This window comes from Oncorhynchus masou, chromosome 27 (assembly GCF_036934945.1).
Source record: "Oncorhynchus masou masou isolate Uvic2021 chromosome 27, UVic_Omas_1.1, whole genome shotgun sequence".
In the NCBI taxonomy this organism is placed as follows: Eukaryota; Metazoa; Chordata; class Actinopteri; order Salmoniformes; family Salmonidae; genus Oncorhynchus; species Oncorhynchus masou.
The window spans coordinates 61,170,978-61,191,885 of record NC_088238.1 but is presented as its reverse complement, the minus strand read 5'-3'; positions in this window follow the sequence as shown (position 1 = coordinate 61,191,885).

Here is a 20,908-nt window from a genome sequence, read left to right as displayed (position 1 = left end):
AAGTAATATCCAGGATGGTAATGACCAGTAGTAGAAGTAATATCCAGGATGGTAATGACCAGTAGTAGAAGTAATATCCAGGATGGTAATGACCAGTAGTAGAAGTAATATCCAGGATGGTAATGACCAGTAGTAGAAGTAATATCCAGGATGGTATTGACCAGTACTAGAAGTAATATCCAGGATGGTAATGACCAGTAGTAGAAGTAATATTCAGGATGGTAATGACCAGTAGTAGAAGTAATATCCAGGATGGTAATGACCAGTAGTAGAAGTAATATCCAGGATGGTAATGACCAGTAGTAGAAGTAATATCCAGGATGGTAATGACCAGTAGTAGAAGTAAGTTAATATATCAGGAGGTATAGTTTTTTGACTTGGTGCTTTTTGGGGTCTGACACGGCGTCCGTTAACTCAAAATCTTCATCCAAGTTGGCCAAACTCTTTCGGCCATAACTGCAAATGGACCCCCTTTTTCTCCCCTCAGAACTGGCACACCTCGGTGTCATCCTGGCTAACACATCCTCATGTTTCGACAAAATAGTGATGTGGACAGCACTGGACTGTTACAATGACCGGAGAGTGTTACTGGATACAGTGTCATAAACCCATCAGAGACATTACAAAGACCAGGTCAATGGTACCCTAAACCCTATTCCTCATGTACCCTATTCCCTAGAACCCTATTCCTCATGTAGCCTATTCCCTAGAATCCTATTCCTCATGTACCCTATTCCCTAGAACCCTATTCCCTAGAAACCTATTCCCTAGAACCCTATTCCTCATGTACCCTATTCCCTAGTACCCTATTCCTCATGTAGCCTATTCCCTAGAACCCTATTCCCTAGAACCCTATTCCCTAGATGAGGCATACAGATGTTGCATCTTAATTTGAGCCAGTTTGCTACAACAGGAAAATAAACCTTGTGGATTATAATTAATGGACATTTTTAAAAGGGTTGATAAAACATTTTCGTAAGGGAAAATCAAGTCTTAAATTTAAAAGTGGAAATTAAAAACTTCAGAAGCCTTGGGAACAGGGCGCCACCCTGGCCAGAAAGTAGTGTCCTATTTGTCTAGGGAATAGGGTGTGGTTCGGAGATTGTCTTCCATCATAGTAATAATATAATTGTCAACCTGTCAACATTCGTACTGCAACACAAAGACATTCCGACAGCGTAGCGATGACATCACAGCGACAAAATGGAACCAATTTTGCCTGCACACGAACGGGGCGACCAGTGTGCGTGGCGATCAGTGTGCGTGGCGACCAGTGTGCGTGGCGACCAGTGTGCGTGGCGACCAAAGTGCGTGGCGACCAGTGTGCGTAGCGACCAGTGTACGTGGCGACCAGTGTGCTTGGCCAAGTGGTGACCTCATGGGAATGCACGTATGTGTGTGTGTGATTTATCTTGCCACTGTTCTCAGAAAAAGACAGAGACGACACCAAATCAAAGGCTCAGTGTGTGTGAGCAAGGACCACACGCTGAAAAAAACAGCTCATCCTCTGCTTGAGGTCAAGTTTGTCATTTAGTAGAATGTAATTCTCTCTCCCTCGTTGGCTAAACATTGGTGGGGCTAGGATCACAGCCCGCACCAGGACCACCTCAGATCGTCAAAGAAACCACGAGGATCCAGTAATCCAACCATAGATACGTTGATTACTGCCATGGGGAGGTGGGGCTAGAGAGAGCCCGAGACCAGACATTGGTGAGGCTAGGATCAGAGCTAAAGAGAGAGAGAGACATTGGTGGGGCTAAAGAGAGAGAGAGGACAGAGAGATCAGAGCCCGAGCTAGAGAGAGCTAGGAGAGAGAGAGCACAGCCCGAGAGAGAGAGAGATCGTCAAAGAAACCAGAGAGAGAGCGATTACTGCCACGGGAGCTAGCTAAAGAGAGAGAGAGCTAGAGAGAGCTAGAGAGAGAGAGAGCTAGAGCTAGAGAGAGAGAGAGCTAGAAAGAGAGAGAGCTAGAGAGAGAGAGAGAGAGAGCTAGAGAGAGAGAGAGAGGAGAGAGAGAGAGAGAGAGAGAGAGAGAGAGGGAGAGAGAGAGAGAGAGCTGCTTGTAACTCAAGCCCAGTTCCTCACCTCGAACTCTGGGTGGATGCAGACAGCGGAGTGAGTGATGGTGCCCTATTCCCAATGTAGTGCCCTACTTTTGACCAGGGCCACATACCATATAAAGGGCAGTATCCATACACATAGGGCTGTCCCATAAAGCCTCTGGTCAAAAGTAGTGCACTACTCAGGAAATAGGGTGTAATGTGAAACGCCAAGCAGGCAGACAGTGATAACAAGGCTATAGGAGGTCAGAGAGGAAGGATCAAATATCCTCCATTTTGTTTTGCTGCGCTGGGTTGTTGTTGTTGGCTGTAGAAGACGGGGTCCAGTGTGATGGAAAATAGATAGCCTCCTATCTGTAGAGGTGACTGTGAACACACACACACACACACACACACACACACACACACACACACACACACACACACACACACACACACACACACACACACACACACACACACAGTTTATAGAAGAACTGGTTCATGATGGCACTCTCAGGTGATTGGATGCTCAGTGTCCATGTCTATCCATAGCATGTTGAGCTGTTTCCAGAATGTTCCATCTATCCCTCTCCTTCAGTTGGTGGAGAACGGACCTCGCGTTCTCCGTCCGTTCCGTGGAAGACGAGATAAAAATAGGAATACACATGCTCTGTTTTTGTCTTTCTTCTCCTCAGTCTCAAAAGAGCAGATCCTAAATGGTCCCGTCGCTGAAGGCGACATCCCGTACCCCGCAAACATATTTACCAGCCCTCTTGTTTACCGATTTCAGAGAAACTTTTCCGGTCACTAAAATATGGAACAGGGTCCCATTTGGGAAACAGCCTGTCTCCTACAGTGTCTGTCTCCTACAGTGTCTGTCTCCTACAGTGTCTGCCTCCTACAGTGTCTGTCTCCTACAGTGTCTGTCTCCTACAGTGTCTGTCTCCTACAGTGTCTGTCTCCTACAGTGTCTGTCTCCTACAGTGTCTGTCTCCTACAGTGTCTGTCTCCTACAGTGTCTGTCTCCTACAGTGTCTGCCTCCTACAGTGTCTGCCTCCTACAGTGTCTGCCTCCTACAGTGTCTGCCTCCTACAGTGTCTGTCTCCTACAGTGTCTGCCTCATACAGTGTCTGCCTCCTACAGTGTCTGCCTCCTACAGTGTCTGCCTCCTACAGTGTCTGCCTCCTACAGTGTCTGCCTCCTACAGTGTCCTTGAAATCTGTAAATCTCTCTCTGTCATTATGATCATTATGATCATTATGATCAGACCTCTCTATCTCTCTGTCATTATGATCAGACCTCTCTCTCTCTCTCTGTCATATGATCAGACCTCTCTATCTCTCTGTCATTATGATCAGACCTCTGTCATTATGATCAGACCTCTCTATCTCTCTGTCATTATGATCAGACCTCTCTATCTCTGTCATATGATCAGACCTCTCTATCTCTGTCATTATGATCAGACCTCTCTATCTCTGTCATTATGATCAGACCTCTCTATCTCTCTGTCATTATGATCAGACCTCTCTATCTCTCTCTGTCATTATGATCAGACCTCTCTATCTCTCTGTCATTATGATCAGACCTCTATCTCTCTGTCATTATGATCAGACCTCTCTATCTCTCTGTCATTATGATATGATCAGACCTCTCTCTCTCTGTCATATGATCAGACCTCTCTCTCTCTGTCATTATGATCAGACCTCTCTGTCATATGATCTCTCTGTCATATGATCAGACCTCTCTATCTCTCTGTCATATGATCAGACCTCTCTATCTCTCTGTCATTATGATCAGACCTCTCTCTCATATGATCAGACCTCTGTCATTATGATCAGACCTCTCTGTCATATGATCAGACCTCTCTCTCTCTCTGTCATATTATCAGACCTCTCTCTCTGTCATTATGATCAGACCTCTCTATCTCTCTCTGTCATTATGATCAGACCTCTCTCTCTCTCTGTCATATGATCAGACCTCTCTATATGATCAGACCTCTCTCTCTCTGTCATTATGATCAGACCTCTCTCATTATGATCAGACCTCTCTCTCTGTCATATGATCAGACCTCTCTGTCATTATGATCAGACTCTATCTCTCTGTCATTATGATCAGACCTCTCTCTCTGTCATATGATCAGACCTCTCTATCTCTCTATGTCATCTATGTCATCAGACCTCTCTATCTCTCTGTCATATGATCATTATCTCTGTCATTATGATCATCAGACCTCTCTCTCTCTGTCATATGATCAGACCTCTCTCTCTCTCTGTCATATGATCAGACCTCTCTCTCTCTGTCATATGATCAGACCTCTATATCTCTCTGTCATTATGATCAGACCTCTCTCTGTCATATGATCAGACCTCTCTATCTCTGTCATTATGATCAGACCTCTATCTCTCTGTCATTATGATCAGACCTCTCTATCTCTCTGTCATTATGATCAGACCTCTCTCTCTGTCATCTCTCTGTCATATGATCAGACCTCTCTATCTCTCTGTCATTATGATCAGACCTCTCTATCTCTGTCATATGATCAGACCTCTCTATCTCTGTCATTATGATCAGACCTCTCTATCTCTCTGTCATTATGATCAGACCTCTCTATCTCTCTGTCATTATGATCAGACCTCTCTCTCTCTCTGTCATTATGATCAGACCTCTCTATCTCTCTGTCATTATGATCAGACCTCTCTCTCTCTCTGTCATATGATCAGACCTCTCTCTCTCTGTCATATGATCAGACCTCTCTATCTCTGTCATTATGATCAGACCTCTCTCTCTCTGTCATTATGATCAGACCTCTCTCTCTCTGTCATATGATCAGACCTCTCTCTCTGTCATTATGATCAGACCTCTCTCTCTCTGTCATATGATCAGACCTCTCTATCTCTGTCATTATGATCAGACCTCTCTCTCTCTGTCATTATGATCAGACCTCTCTATCTCTGTCATTATGATCAGACCTCTCTCTCTCTCTGTCATATTATCAGACCTCTCTATCTCTCTGTCATTATGATCAGACCTCTCTATCTCTCTGTCATTATGATCAGACCTCTCTATCTCTCTGTCATTATGATCAGACCTCTCTATCTCTCTGTCATTATGATCAGACCTCTATCTCTCTGTCATTATGATCAGACCTCTCTATCTCTCTGTCATTATGATCAGACCTCTCTATCTCTCTGTCATTATGATCAGACCTCTCTATCTCTCTGTCATATGATCAGACCTCTCTATCTCTCTGTCATATGATCAGACCTCTCTCTCTCTGTCATTATGATCAGACCTCTCTATCTCTCTGTCATTATGATCAGACCTCTCTATCTCTCTGTCATATGATCAGACCTCTCTATCTCTCTGTCATATGATCAGACCTCTCTCTGTCATTATGATCAGACCTCTCTATCTCTCTGTCATATTATCAGACCTCTCTATCTCTCTGTCATATGATCAGACCTCTCTATCTCTCTGTCATATGATCAGACCTCTCTCTCTCTGTCATTATGATCAGACCTCTCTCTCTCTGTCATATGATCAGACCTCTCTATCTCTGTCATTATGATCAGACCTCTCTCTCTCTGTCATATGATCAGACCTCTCTCTCTCTGTCATATGATCAGACCTCTCTCTCTCTGTCATTATGATCAGACCTCTCTCTCTCTGTCATATGATCAGACCTCTCTCTCTCTCTGTCATATGATCAGACCTCTCTCTCTCTGTCATATGATCAGACCTCTATATCTCTGTCATTATGATCAGACCTCTCTCTCTCTGTCATATGATCAGACCTCTATCTCTCTGTCATTATGATCAGACCTCTCTCTCTCTGTCATTATGATCAGACCTCTCTATCTCTCTGTCATATTATCAGACCTCTCTATCTCTCTGTCATTATGATCAGACCTCTATCTCTCTGTCATTATGATCAGACCTCTCTATCTCTCTGTCATTATGATCAGACCTCTCTATCTCTCTGTCATTATGATCAGACCTCTCTCTCTCTGTCATATGATCAGACCTCTCTATCTCTCTGTCATTATGATCAGACCTCTATCTCTCTGTCATTATGATCAGACCTCTCTATCTCTCTGTCATTATGATAAGACCTCTCAATCTCTCTGTCATATGATCAGACCTCTCTATCTCTGTCATATGATCAGACCTCTCTCTCTCTGTCATTATGATCAGACCTCTCTATCTCTCTGTCATATTATCAGACCTCTCTATCTCTCTGTCATTATGATCAGACCTCTCTATCTCTCTGTCATATGATCAGACCTCTCTATCTCTGTCATTATGATCAGACCTCTCTCTCTCATATGATCAGACCTCTATCTCTCTGTCATTATGATCAGACCTCTCTCTCTGTCATTATGATCAGACCTCTCTATCTCTGTCATATTATCAGACCTCTCTATCTCTCTGTCATTATGATCAGACCTCTATCTCTCTGTCATTATGATCAGACCTCTCTATCTCTCTGTCATTATGATCAGACCTCTCTATCTCTCTGTCATTATGATCAGACCTCTCTATCTCTCTGTCATATGATCAGACCTCTCTATCTCTCTGTCATATTATCAGACCTCTCTATCTCTGTCATTATGATCAGACCTCCCTCTCTCTCTCTGTCATATTATCAGACCTCTCTATCTCTCTGTCATTATGATCAGACCTCTATCTCTCTGTCATTATGATCAGACCTCTCTATCTCTCTGTCATATTATCAGACCTCTCTATCTCTCTGTCATTATGATCAGACCTCTCTATCTCTCTGTCATTATGATCAGACCTCTCTATCTCTCTGTCAATATGATCAGACCTCTCTATCTCTCTGTCATATGATCAGACCTCTCTATCTCTCTGTCATATGATCAGACCTCTCTCTCTGTCATTATGATCAGACCTCTCTATCTCTCTGTCATATGATCAGACCTCTCTCTCTGTCATATGATCAGAACTCTCTATCTCTCTGTCATATGATCAGACCTCTCTATCTCTCTGTCATATTATCAGACCTCTCTATCTCTCTGTCATTATGATCAGACCTCCCTCCCTCTCTCTGTCATATTATCAGACCTCTCTATCTCTCTGTCATTATGATCAGACCTCTCTCTCTCTCTGTCATATGATCATACCTCTATCTCTCTGTCATATGATCAGACCTCTCTATCTCTCTGTCATTATGATCAGACCTCTATTTCTCTGTCATTATGATCAGACCTCTCTATCTCTCTGTCATATTATCAGACCTCTCTATCTCTGTCATTATGATCAGACCTCTCTATCTCTCTGTCATTTGATCAGACCTCTCTATCTCTCTGTCATATTATCAGACCTCTCTATCTCTCTGTCATTTGATCAGACCTCTCTATCTCTCTGTCATATGATCAAACCTCTCTCTCTCTGTCATTATGATCAGACCTCTCTCTGTCATTATGATCAGACCTCTCTATCTCTCTGTCATATGATCAGACCTCTCTCTCTGTCATTATGATCAGACCTCTCTCTCTCTGTCATATGATCAGACCTCTCTCTCTCTCTGTCATTATGATCAGACCTCTCTCTCACTGTCATTATGATCAGACCTCTCTATCTCTGTCATATTATCAGACCTCTCTATCTCTCTGTCATTATGATCAGACCTCTATCTCTCTGTCATTATGATCAGACCTCTCTATCTCTCTGTCATTATGATCAGACCTCTCTATCTCTCTGTCATTATGATCAGACCTCTCTATCTCTCTGTCATATGATCAGACCTCTCTCTCTGTCATATGATCAGACCTCTCTATCTCTCTGTCATATTATCAGACCTCTCTATCTCTCTGTCATTATGATCAGACCTCTATCTCTCTGTCATTATGATCAGACCTCTCTATCTCTCTGTCATATTATCAGACCTCTCTATCTCTCTGTCATTATGATCAGACCTCTATTTCTCTGTCATTATGATCAGACCTCTCTATATCTCTGACATTTGATCAGACCTCTCTATCTCTCTGTCATATGATCAGACCTCTCTATCTCTCTGTCATATGATCAAACCTCTCTCTCTCTGTCATTATGATCAGACCTCTCTCTCTCTGTCATTATGATCAGACCTCTCTATCTCTCTGTCATTATGATCAGACCTCTCTCTCTCTGTCATTATTATCAGACCTCTCTCTCTCTGTCATTATAATCAGACCTCTCTCTCTGTCATATGATCAGACCTCTCTATCTCTCTGTCATATGATCAGACCTCTCTATCTCTCTGTCATTATGATCAGACCTCTCTATCTCTCTGTCATATGATCAGACCTCTCTCTCTCTGTCATTATGATCAGACCTCTCTCTCTCTGTCATTATGATCAGACCTCTCTCTCTGTCATTATGATCAGACCTCTCTATCTCTCTGTCATATTATCAGACCTCTCTATCTCTCTGTCATTATGATCAGACCTCTATCTCTCTGTCATTATGATCAGACCTCTCTATCTCTCTGTCATTATGATCAGACCTCTCTATCTCTCTGTCATTATGATCAGACCTCTCTCTCTCTGTCATATGATCAGACCTCTCTATCTCTCTCTCTCTGTCATATGATCAGACCTCTCTGTCATTATGATCAGACCTCTATCTCTCTCTGTCATTATGATCAGACCTCTCTATCTCTCTGTCATATGATCAGACCTCTCTCTGTCATTATGATCAGACCTCCCTCTCTATCTCTGTCATATTATCAGACCTCTCTCTCTCTCTGTCATTATGATCAGACCTCTCTATCTCTCTGTCATTATGATCAGACCTCCTCTCTCTCTGTCATTATGATCAGACCTCTCTATCTCTCTGTCATATGATCAGACCTCTCTCTCTCTGTCATTATGATCAGACCTCTCTCTCTCTGTCATATGATCAGACCTCTATCTCTCTGTCATATTATCAGACCTCTCTATCTCTCTGTCATTATGATCAGACCTCTCTATCTCTCTCTGTCATATGATCAGACCTCTATATCTATCTATCTCTCTGTCATATTATCAGACCTCTCTATCTCTCTGTCATTATGATCAGACCTCCCTCTCTCTCTGTCATTATGATCAGACCTCTCTATCATATGATCAGACCTCTCTCTGTCATTATGATCAGACCTCTCTCTCTGTCATATGATCAGACCTCTCTATCTCTGTCATATTATCAGACCTCTCTATCTCTCTGTCATTATGATCAGGCCTCTCTCTCTCTGTCATATGATCAGACCTCTATATCTCTGTCATTATGATCAGACCTCTCTCTCTCTGTCATATTATCAGACCTCTCTATCTCTCTGTCATATGATCAGACCTCTCTCTCTCTGTCATTATGATCAGACCTCTCTCTCTCTGTCATTATGATCAGACCTCTCTCTCTGTCATTATGATCAGACCTCTCTATCTCTCTGTCATTATGATCAGACCTCTCTATCTCTCTGTCATTATGATCAGACCTCTATCTCTCTGTCATTATGATCAGACCTCTCTATCTCTCTGTCATTATGATCAGACCTCTCTATCTCTCTCTGTCATTATGATCAGACCTCTCTCTCTCTGTCATTATGATCAGACCTCCCTCTATCTCTCTGTCATTATGATCAGACCTCTCTATCTCTCTGTCATTATGATCAGACCTCTCTCTCTCTGTCATTATGATCAGACCTCTCAATCTCTGTCATTATGATCAGACCTCTCTATCTCTGTCATTATGATCAGACCTCTCTATCTCTGTCATTATGATCAGACCTCTCTCTGTCATTATGATCAGACCTCTTTATCTCTGTCATTATGATCAGACCTCTCTATCTCTGTCATTATGATCAGACCTCCCTCTCTCTCTGTCATTATGATCAGACCTCTCTCTCTGTCATTATGATCAGACCTCTCTATCTCTCTGTCATTATGATCAGACCTCTATCTCTCTGTCATACGATCAGACTCTATCTCTCTGTCATTATGATCAGACCTCTCTATCTCTCTGTCATTATGATCAGACCTCTATCTCTCTGTCATTATGATCAGACCTCCCTATCTCTCTGTCATATGATCAGACTCTATCTCTCTGTCATTATGATCAGACCTCTCTCTCTGTCATTATGATCAGACCTCTCTATCTCTCTGTCATTATGATCAGACCTCTCTCTCTCTCTGTCATTATGATCAGACCTCTCTCTCTCTGTCATTATGATCAGACCTCTCTCTCTGTCATTATGATCAGACCTCTCTCTCTGTCATTATGATCAGACCTCTCTCTCTCTGTCATTATGATCAGACCTCTCTATCTCTCTGTCATATGATCAGACCTCTCTATCTCTCTGTCATATGATCAGACCTCTCTATCTCTCTGTCATATTATCAGACCTCTCTATCTCTGTTATTATGATCAGACCTCTCTATCTCTCTGTCATATGATCAGACCTCTCTCTCTCTCTGTCATATGATCAGACCTCTCTATCTCTCTGTCATTATGATCAGACCTCTCTCTCTCTGTCATATGATCAGACCTCTCTATCTCTCTGTCATTATGATCAGACCTCTCTCTCTCTCTGTCATTATGATCAAACCTCTCTATCATTATGATCAGACCTCCCTCTCTCTCTCTGTCATTATGATCAGACCTCTCTCTCTCTCTGTCATATGATCAGACCTCTCTATCTCTCTGTCATATGATCAGACCTCTCTCTCTCTGTCATTATGATCAGACCTCTCTATCTCTCTGTCATTATGATCAGACCTCTCTATCTCTCTGTCATTATGATCAGACCTCTCTCTCTCTGTCATTATGATCAGACCTCTCTATCTCTCTGTCATTATGATCAGACCTCTCTATCTCTCTGTCATTATGATCAGACCTCTCTCTCTCTCTGTCATTATGATCAGACCTCTCAATCTCTGTCATTATGATCAGAACTCTCTCTCTGTCATTATGATCAGACCTCTCTATCTCTGTCATTATGATCAGACCTCTCTGTCATTATGATCAGACCTCTCTATCTCTGTCATTATGATCAGACCTCTCTCTCTCTGTCATTATGATCAGACCTCCCTCTCTCTCTGTCATTATGATCAGACCTCTCTCTCTCTGTCATTATGATAAGACCTCTCTATCTCTCTGTCATTATGATCAGACCTCCCTCTCTCTGTCATTATGATCAGACCTCTCTCTCTGTCATATGATCAGACCACTCTATCTCTCTGTCATATGATCAGACCTCTCTATCTCTCTGTCATTATGATCAGACCTCTCTATCTCTCTGTCATATTATCAGACCTCTCTATCTCTCTGTCATTATGATCAGACCTCTCTATCTCTCTGTCATTATGATCAGACATCTATCTCTCTGTCATTATGATCAGACCTCCCTATCTCTCTGTCATATGATCAGACCTCTATCTCTCTGTCATTATGATCAGACCTCTCTATCTCTCTGTCATTATGATCAGACCTCTCTCTCTCTGTCATTATGATCAGACCTCCCTCTATCTCTCTGTCATTATGATCAGACCTCTCTCTCTCTCTGTCATTATGATCAGACCTCTATCTCTCTGTCATTATGATCAGACCTCTCTCTCTCTGTCATTATGATCAGACCTCTCTATCTCTCTGTCATTATGATCAGACCTCTCTCTCTGTCATTATGATCAGACCTCTCTCTCTGTCATTATGTTCAGACCTCTCTCTCTCTGTCATTATGTTCAGACCTCTCTATCTCTCTGTCATTATGATCAGACCTCTATCTCTCTGTCATATGATCAGACCTCTCTATCTCTCTGTCATTATGATCAGACCTCTCTATCTCTCTGTCATTATGATCAGACCTCTCTCTCTGTCATATGATCAGACCTCTCTCTCTCTGTCATATGATCAGACCTCTCTCTGTCATATGATCAGACCTCTCTATCTCTCTGTCATTATGATCAGACCTCTCTCTGTCATTATGAACAGACCTCTCTATCTCTCTGTCATATGATCAGACCTCCCTCTCTCTCTCTGTCATATGATCAGACCTCTCTATCTCTCTGTCATATTATCAGACCTCTCTATCTCTGTCATTATGATCAGACCTCTCTATCTCTCTGTCATATGATCAGACCTCTCTCTCTCTGTCATTATGATCAGACCTCCCTCTCTCTCTCTGTCATATTATCAGACCTCTCTATCTCTCTGTCATATGATCAGACCTCTCTATCTCTCTGTCATTATGATCAGACCTCTCTCTCTCTCTCTGTCATTATGATCAGACCTCTCTCTCTGTCATTATGATCAGACCTCTCTCTCTCTGTCATTATGATCAGACCTCTCTATCTCTCTGTCATATGATCAGACCTCTCTATCTCTCTGTCATTATGATCAGACCTCTCTCTCTGTCATTATGATCAGACCTCTCTATCTCTCTGTCATATGATCAGACCTCTCTATCTCTCTGTCATATGATCAGACCTCTCTATCTCTCTGTCATATTATCAGACCTCTCTATCTCTGTTATTATGATCAGACCTCTCTATCTCTCTGTCATATGATCAGACCTCTCTCTCTGTCATATGATCAGACCTCTCTATCTCTCTGTCATTATGATCAGACCTCTCTCTCTGTCATATGATCAGACCTCTCTATCTCTCTGTCATTATGATCAGACCTCTCTCTCTCTCTCTGTCATATGATCAGACCTCTCTATCTCTCTGTCATTATGATCAGACCTCCCTCTCTCTCTCTGTCATATGATCAGACCTCTCTCTCTCTGTCATTATGATCAGACCTCTCTATCTCTCTGTCATTATGATCAGACCTCTCTCTCTCTGTCATTATGATCAGACCTCCCTCTCTCTCTCTGTCATATGATCAGACCTCTCTATCTCTCTGTCATATGATCAGACCTCTCTCTCTCTGTCATTATGATCAGACCTCTCTATCTCTCTGTCATTATGATCAGACCTCTCTATCTCTGTCATTATGATCAGACCTCTCTCTCTCTGTCATTATGATCAGACCTCCCTCTCTCTCTGTCATTATGATCAGACCTCTCTATCTCTCTGTCATTATGATCAGACCTCTCTCTCTCTGTCATTATGATCAGACCTCCCTCTCTCTCTGTCATTATGATCAGACCTCTCTCTCTCTGTCATTATGATCAGACCTCTCTCTCTGTCATTATGATCAGACCTCTCTCTCTCTGTCATTATGATCAGACCTCTCTCTCTGTCATTATGATCAGACCTCTCTCTCTCTGTCATTATGATCAGACCTCTCTATCTCTCTGTCATTATGATCAGACCTCCCTCTCTCTGTCATTATGATCAGACCTCTCTCTGTCATATGATCAGACCTCTCTCTCTCTGTCATATGATCAGACCTCTCTCTCTGTCATTATGATCAGACCTCTCTCTCTCTGTCATATGATCAGACCTCTCTATCTCTCTGTCATTATGATCAGACCTCCTCTCTCTCTGTCATATGATCAGACCTCTCTATCTCTCTGTCATTATGATCAGACCTCCCTCTCTCTCTGTCATATGATCAGACCTCCCTCTCTCTCTCTGTCATTATGATCAGACCTCTCTATCATTATGATCAGACCTCTCTCTCTGTCATTATGATCAGACCTCCCTCTCTCTCTCTGTCATATGATCAGACCTCTCTATCTCTCTGTCATATGATCAGACCTCTCTCTCTCTGTCATTATGATCAGACCTCTCTATCTCTCTGTCATTATGATCAGACCTCTCTATCTCTCTGTCATTATGATCAGACCTCTCTATCTCTGTCATTATGATCAGACCTCTCTATCTCTCTGTCATATGATCAGACCTCTATCTCTCTGTCATATTATCAGACCTCTCTCTCTGTCATATGATCAGACCTCTCTATCTCTCTGTCATATGATCAGACCTCTCTATCTCTCTGTCATATTATCAGACCTCTCTCTCTGTCATATGATCAGACCTCTCTATCTCTCTCTGTCATTATGATCAGACCTCTCTCTCTCTGTCATTATGATCAGACCTCTCTCTCTCTGTCATTATGATCAGACCTCTCTCTCTGTCATTATGATCAGACCTCTATCTCTCTGTCATTATGATCAGACCTCTCTATCTCTCTGTCATTATGATCAGACCTCTCTATCTCTCTGTCATATTATCAGACCTCTATCTCTCTGTCATATTATCAGACCTCTCTATCTCTCTGTCATTATGATCAGACCTCTCTCTCTCTGTCATTATGATCAGACCTCTCTCTCTGTCATTATGATCAGACCTCTCTCTCTCTGTCATTATGATCAGACCTCTATCTCTCTGTCATTATGATCAGACCTCTCTATCTCTCTGTCATTATGATCAGACCTCTCTCTCTCTCTGTCATTATGATCAGACCTCTCTCTCTGTCATTATGATCAGACCTCTCTCTCTGTCATTATGATCAGACCTCTCTATCTCTCTGTCATTATGATCAGACCTCTCTATCTCTCTGTCATTATGATCAGACCTCTCTCTCTGTCATTATGATCAGACCTCTCTATCTCTCTGTCATATGATCAGACCTCTCTATCTCTCTGTCATATGATCAGACCTCTCTATCACTCTGTCATATTATCAGACCTCTCTATCTCTGTCATTATGATCAGACCTCTCTCTCTCTGTCATATGATCAGACCTCTCTCTCTCTCTGTCATATGATCAGACCTCTCTATCTCTCTGTCATTATGATCAGACCTCTCTCTCTCTCTCTGTCATATGATCAGACCTCTCTCTCTCTCTGTCATATTATCAGACCTCTCTATCTCTCTGTCATATGATCAGACCTCTCTCTCTGTCATTATGATCAGACCTCTCTATCTCTCTGTCATATTATCAGACCTCTCTATCTCTCTGTCATTATGATCAGACCTCTCTATCTCTCTGTCATTATGATCAGACCTCTCTCTCTCTGTCATTATGATCAGACCTCCCTCTCTCTCTCTGTCATTATGATCAGACCTCTCTATCTCTCTGTCATTATGATCAGACCTCTCTCTCTCTGTCATTATGATCAGACCTCCCTCTCTCTCTCTGTCATATGATCAGACCTCTCTCTCTGTCATTATGATCAGACCTCCCTCTCTCTGTCATTATGATCAGACATCTCTATCTCTCTGTCATTATGATCAGACCTCTCTATCTCTCTGTCATTATGATCAGACCTCTCTCTCTCTGTCATTATGATCAGACCTCTCTATCTCTCTGTCATATTATCAGACCTCTCTCTCTCTGTCATATGATCAGACCTCTCTATCTCTCTGTCATTATGATCAGACCTCTCTCTCTCTGTCATTATGATCAGACCTCTCTATCTCTCTGTCATATTATCAGACCTCTCTATCTCTCTGTCATTATGATCAGACCTCCCTCTCTCTCTCTGTCATATGATCAGACCTCTCTATCTCTCTGTCATATTATCAGACCTCTCTCTCTCTCATTATGATCAGACCTCTCTATCTCTCTGTCATATGATCAGACCTCTCTATCTCTCTGTCATATTATCAGACCTCTCTATCTCTCTGTCATATGATCAGACCTCTCTCTCTGTCATTATGATCAGACCTCTCTATCTCTCTGTCATTATGATCAGACCTCTCTCTCTCTGTCATTATGATCAGACCTCTCTATCTCTCTGTCATTATGATCAGACCTCTCTATCTCTCTGTCATTATGATCAGACCTCTCTCTCTCTGTCCTCTCTATCTCTCTGTCATATGATCAGACCTCTCTCTCTGTCATTATGATCAGACCTCTCTCTCTCTGTCATTATGATCAGACCTCTCTCTCTCTGTCATATGATCAGACCTCTCTATCTCTCTGTCATTATGATCAGACCTCTCTATCTCTCTGTCATTATGATCAGACCTCTCTATCTCTCTCTGTCATTATGATCAGACCTCTCTCTCTGTCATATGATCAGACCTCTCTCTCTCTCTCTGTCATTATGATCAGACCTCTCTCTCTGTCATTATGATCAGACCTCTCTCTCTCTGTCATATGATCAGACCTCTCTCTCTCTGTCATATGATCAGACCTCTCTCTCTGTCATATGATCAGACCTCTCTCTCTGTCATTATGATCAGACCTCTCTATCTCTCTGTCATATTATCAGACCTCTCTATCTCTCTGTCATATGATCAGACCTCTCTCTCTGTCATTATGATCAGACCTCTCTCTCTCTGTCATTATGATCAGACCTCTCTCTCTCTGTCATTATGATCAGACCTCTCTATCTCTCTGTCATTATGATCAGACCTCTATCTCTCTGTCATTATGATCAGACCTCTCTCTCTGTCATTATGATCAGACCTCTCTATCTCTCTGTCATATTATCAGACCTCTCTATCTCTCTGTCATATTATCAGACCTCTCTCTCTGTCATATGATCAGACCTCTCTATCTCTCTGTCATATGATCAGACCTCTCTCTCTCTGTCATATGATCAGACCTCTCTATCTCTCTGTCAAATGATCAGACCTCTCTCTCTCTGTCATTATGATCAGACCTCTCTCTCTGTCATTATGATCAGACCTCTCTACTCTCTGTCATATTATCAGACCTCTCTATCTCTCTGTCATTATGATCAGACCTCTCTCTCTCTGTCATTATGATCAGACCTCCTCTCTCTGTCATTATGATCAGACCTCTCTCTCTCTGTCATTATGATCAGACCTCTCTCTCTGTCATTATGATCAGACCTCTCTCTCTCTGTCATTATGATCAGACCTCTCTCTCTCTGTCATTATGATCAGACCTCTCTATCTCTCTGTCATATGATCAGACCTCTCTATCTCTCTGTCATATGATCAGACCTCTCTATCTCTCTGTCATATGATCAGACCTCTCTCTCTGTCATATGATCAGAACTCTCTATCTCTCTGTCATATGATCAGACCTCTCTATCTCTCTGTCATATGATCAGACCTCTCTCTCTCTGTCATTATGATCAGACCTCTCTCTCTCTGTCATATGATCAGACCTCTCTATCTCTCTGTCATATGATCAGACCTCTCTATCTCTCTGTCATTATGATCAGACCTCTCTATCTCTGTCATATTATCAGACCTCTCTATCTCTCTGTCATATGATCAGACCTCTCTCTCTCTCTGTCATTATGATCAGACCTCTCTCTCTGTCATTATGATCAGACCTCTCTATCTCTCTGTCATATTATCAGACCTCTCTATCTCTCTGTCATATTATCAGACCTCTCTATCTCTCTGTCATATTATCAGACCTCTCTATCTCTCTGTCATATTATCAGACCTCTCTCTCTGTCATATGATCAGACCTCTCTATCTCTCTGTCATATGATCAGACCTCTCTATCTCTCTGTCATATTATCAGACCTCTCTCTCTCTGTCATTATGATCAGACCTCTCTCTCTGTCATTATGATCAGACCTCTCTATCTCTCTGTCATATTATCAGACCTCTCTATCTCTCTGTCATATTATCAGACCTCTCTATCTCTCTGTCATTATGATCAGACCTCTATCTCTCTGTCATTATGATCAGACCTCCCTCTCTCTCTGTCATTATGATCAGACCTCTCCTCTCTGTCATTATGATCAGACCTCTCTCTCTGTCATTATGATCAGACCTCTCTATCTCTCTGTCATTATTATCAGACCTCTCTATCTCTCTGTCATTATGATCAGACCTCTCTCTCTGTCATTATGATCAGACCTCTCTATCTCTCTGTCATTATGATCAGACCTCTCTATCTCTCTGTCATTATGATCAGACCTCTCTATCTCTCTGTCATTATGATCAGACCTCCCTCTCTCTCTGTCATTATGATCAGACCTCTCTATCTCTCTGTCATATGATCAGACCTCCCTCTCTCTCTCTGTCATTATGATCAGACCTCTATCTCTCTGTCATATTATCAGACCTCTCTCTCTCTGTCATATGATCAGACCTCCCTCTCTCTCTCTGTCATTATGATCAGACCTCTCTCTCTCTCATATTATCAGACCTCTCTCTCTCTCTCTGTCATATGATCAGACCTCTCTATCTCTGTCATTATGATCAGACCTCTCTATCTCTCTGTCATATGATCAGACCTCTCTCTCTCTGTCATTATGATCAGACCTCTCTATCTCTCCGTCATATTATCAGACCTCTCTATCTCTCTGTCATTATGATCAGACCTCTCTATCTCTCTGTCATTATGATCAGACCTCTCTATCTCTCTGTCATATTATCAGACCTCTCTATCTCTCTGTCATATGATCAGACCTCTCTATCTCTCTGTCATTATGATCAGACCTCTCTCTCTCTGTCATTATGATCAGACCTCCCTCTCTCTCTGTCATATGATCAGACCTCTCTATCTCTCCGTCATATTATCAGACCTCTCTATCTCTCTGTCATATTATCAGACCTCTCTATCTCTGTTATTATGATCAGACCTCTCTATCTCTCTGTCATATGATCAGACCTCTCTCTCTCTGTCATATGATCAGACCTCTCTATCTCTCTGTCATATGATCAGACCTCTCTATCTCTCTGTCATTATGATCAGACCTCTCTATCTCTCTGTCATATGATCAGACCTCTCTCTCTCTCTGTCATATGATCAGACCTCTCTATCTCTCTGTCATTATGATCAGACCTCTCTATCTCTCTGTCATTATGATCAGACCTCTCTCTCTGTCATTGTGATCAGACCTCTATCTCTGTCATTATGATCAGACCTCTCTATCTCTGTCATTATGATCAGACCTCCCTCTCTCTCTGTCATATGATCAGACCTCTCTATCTCTCTGTCATTATGATCAGACCTCTCTATCTCTCTGTCATTATGATCAGACCTCCCTCTCTGTCATTATGATCAGACCTCTCTCTCTCTGTCATTATGATCAGACCTCTCTCTCTCTGTCATTATGATCAGACCTCTCTATCTCTCTGTCATTATGATCAGACCTCTCTATCTGTCTGTCATTTTTATCAGACCTCTCTATCTCTCTGTCATTATGATCAGACCTCTCTCTCTCTCTCTGTCATATGATCAGACCTCTCTCTCTCTGTCATATGATCAGACCTCTCTCTCTCTGTCATTATGATCAGACCTCTCTCTCTCTCTCTGTCATATGATCAGACCTCTCTCTCTCTGTCATATTATCAGACCTCTCTATCTCTGTCATATGATCAGACCTCTCTCTCTGTCATTATGATCAGACCTCTCTCTCTGTCATTATGATCAGACCTCTCTCTCTCTGTCATTATGATCAGACCTCTCTATCTCTCTGTCATATTATCAGACCTCTCTATCTCTCTGTCATTATGATCAGACCTCTATCTCTCTGTCATTATGATCAGACCTCTCTATCTCTCTGTCATTATTATCAGACCTCTCTATCTCTGTCATATTATCAGACCTCTCTATCTCTGTTATTATGATCAGACCTCTCTATCTCTCTGTCATATTATCAGACCTCTCTATCTCTGTCATTATGATCAGACCTCTCTATCTCTCTGTCATATGATCAGACCTCTCTCTCTCTGTCATATGATCAGACCTCTCTATCTCTCTGTCATTATGATCAGACCTCTCTATCTCTCTGTCATTATGATCAGACCTCTCTCTCTGTCATATGATCAGACCTCTCTCTCTCTCTCTGTCATATGATCAGACCTCTCTATCTCTCTGTCATATTATCAGACCTCTCTATCTCTCTGTCATATGATCAGACCTCTCTCTCTCTGTCATTATGATCAGACCTCTCTCTCTCTGTCATTATGATCAGACCTCTCTATCTCTCTGTCATTATGATCAGACCTCTCTCTCTGTCATTATGATCAGACCTCCCTCTCTCTCTCTGTCATTATGATCAGACCTCTCTATCTCTCTGTCATTATGATCAGACCTCTCTATCTCTCTGTCATTATGATCAGACCTCTCTATCTCTCTGTCATATGATCAGACCTCTCTCTCTCTCTGTCATTATGATCAGACCTCTCTATCTCTCTGTCATTATGATCAGACCTCTCTATCTCTCTGTCATTATGATCAGACCTCTCTATCTCTCTGTCATTATGATCAGACCTCTCTATCTCTCTGTCATTATGATCAGACCTCTCTATCTCTCTGTCATATGATCAGACCTCTCTATCTCTGTCATATTATCAGACCTCTCTATCTCTCTGTCATTATGATCAGACCTCTCTATCTCTCTGTCATATTATCAGACCTCTCTATCTCTGTCATTATGATCAGACCTCTCTATCTCTCTGTCATATGATCAGACCTCTCTATCTCTGTCATTATGATCAGACCTCTCTATCTCTCTGTCATTATGATCAGACCTCTCTATCTCTCTGTCATTATGATCAGACCTCTCTATCTCTCTGTCATTATGATCAGACCTCTCTATCTCTCTGTCATTATGATCAGACCTCTCTATCTCTGTCATTATGATCAGACCTCTCTATCTCTCTGTCATATGATCAGACCTCTCTATCTCTGTCATTATGATCAGACCTCTCTATCTCTCTGTCATATGATCAGACCTCTCTCTCTCTGTCATTATGATCAGACCTCTCTCTCTCTGTCATTATGATCAGACCTCTCTATCTCTCTCTGTCATTATGATCAGACCTCTCTCTCTCTGTCATTATGATCAGACCTCTCTATCTCTCTGTCATTATGATCAGACCTCTCTCTCTCTGTCATATGATCAGACCTCTCTATCTCTCTGTCATATTATCAGACCTCTCTATCTCTCTGTCATTATGATCAGACCTCTCTATCTCTCTGTCATATTATCAGACCTCTCTATCTCTCTGTCATTATGATCAGACCTCTATCTCTCTGTCATATGATCA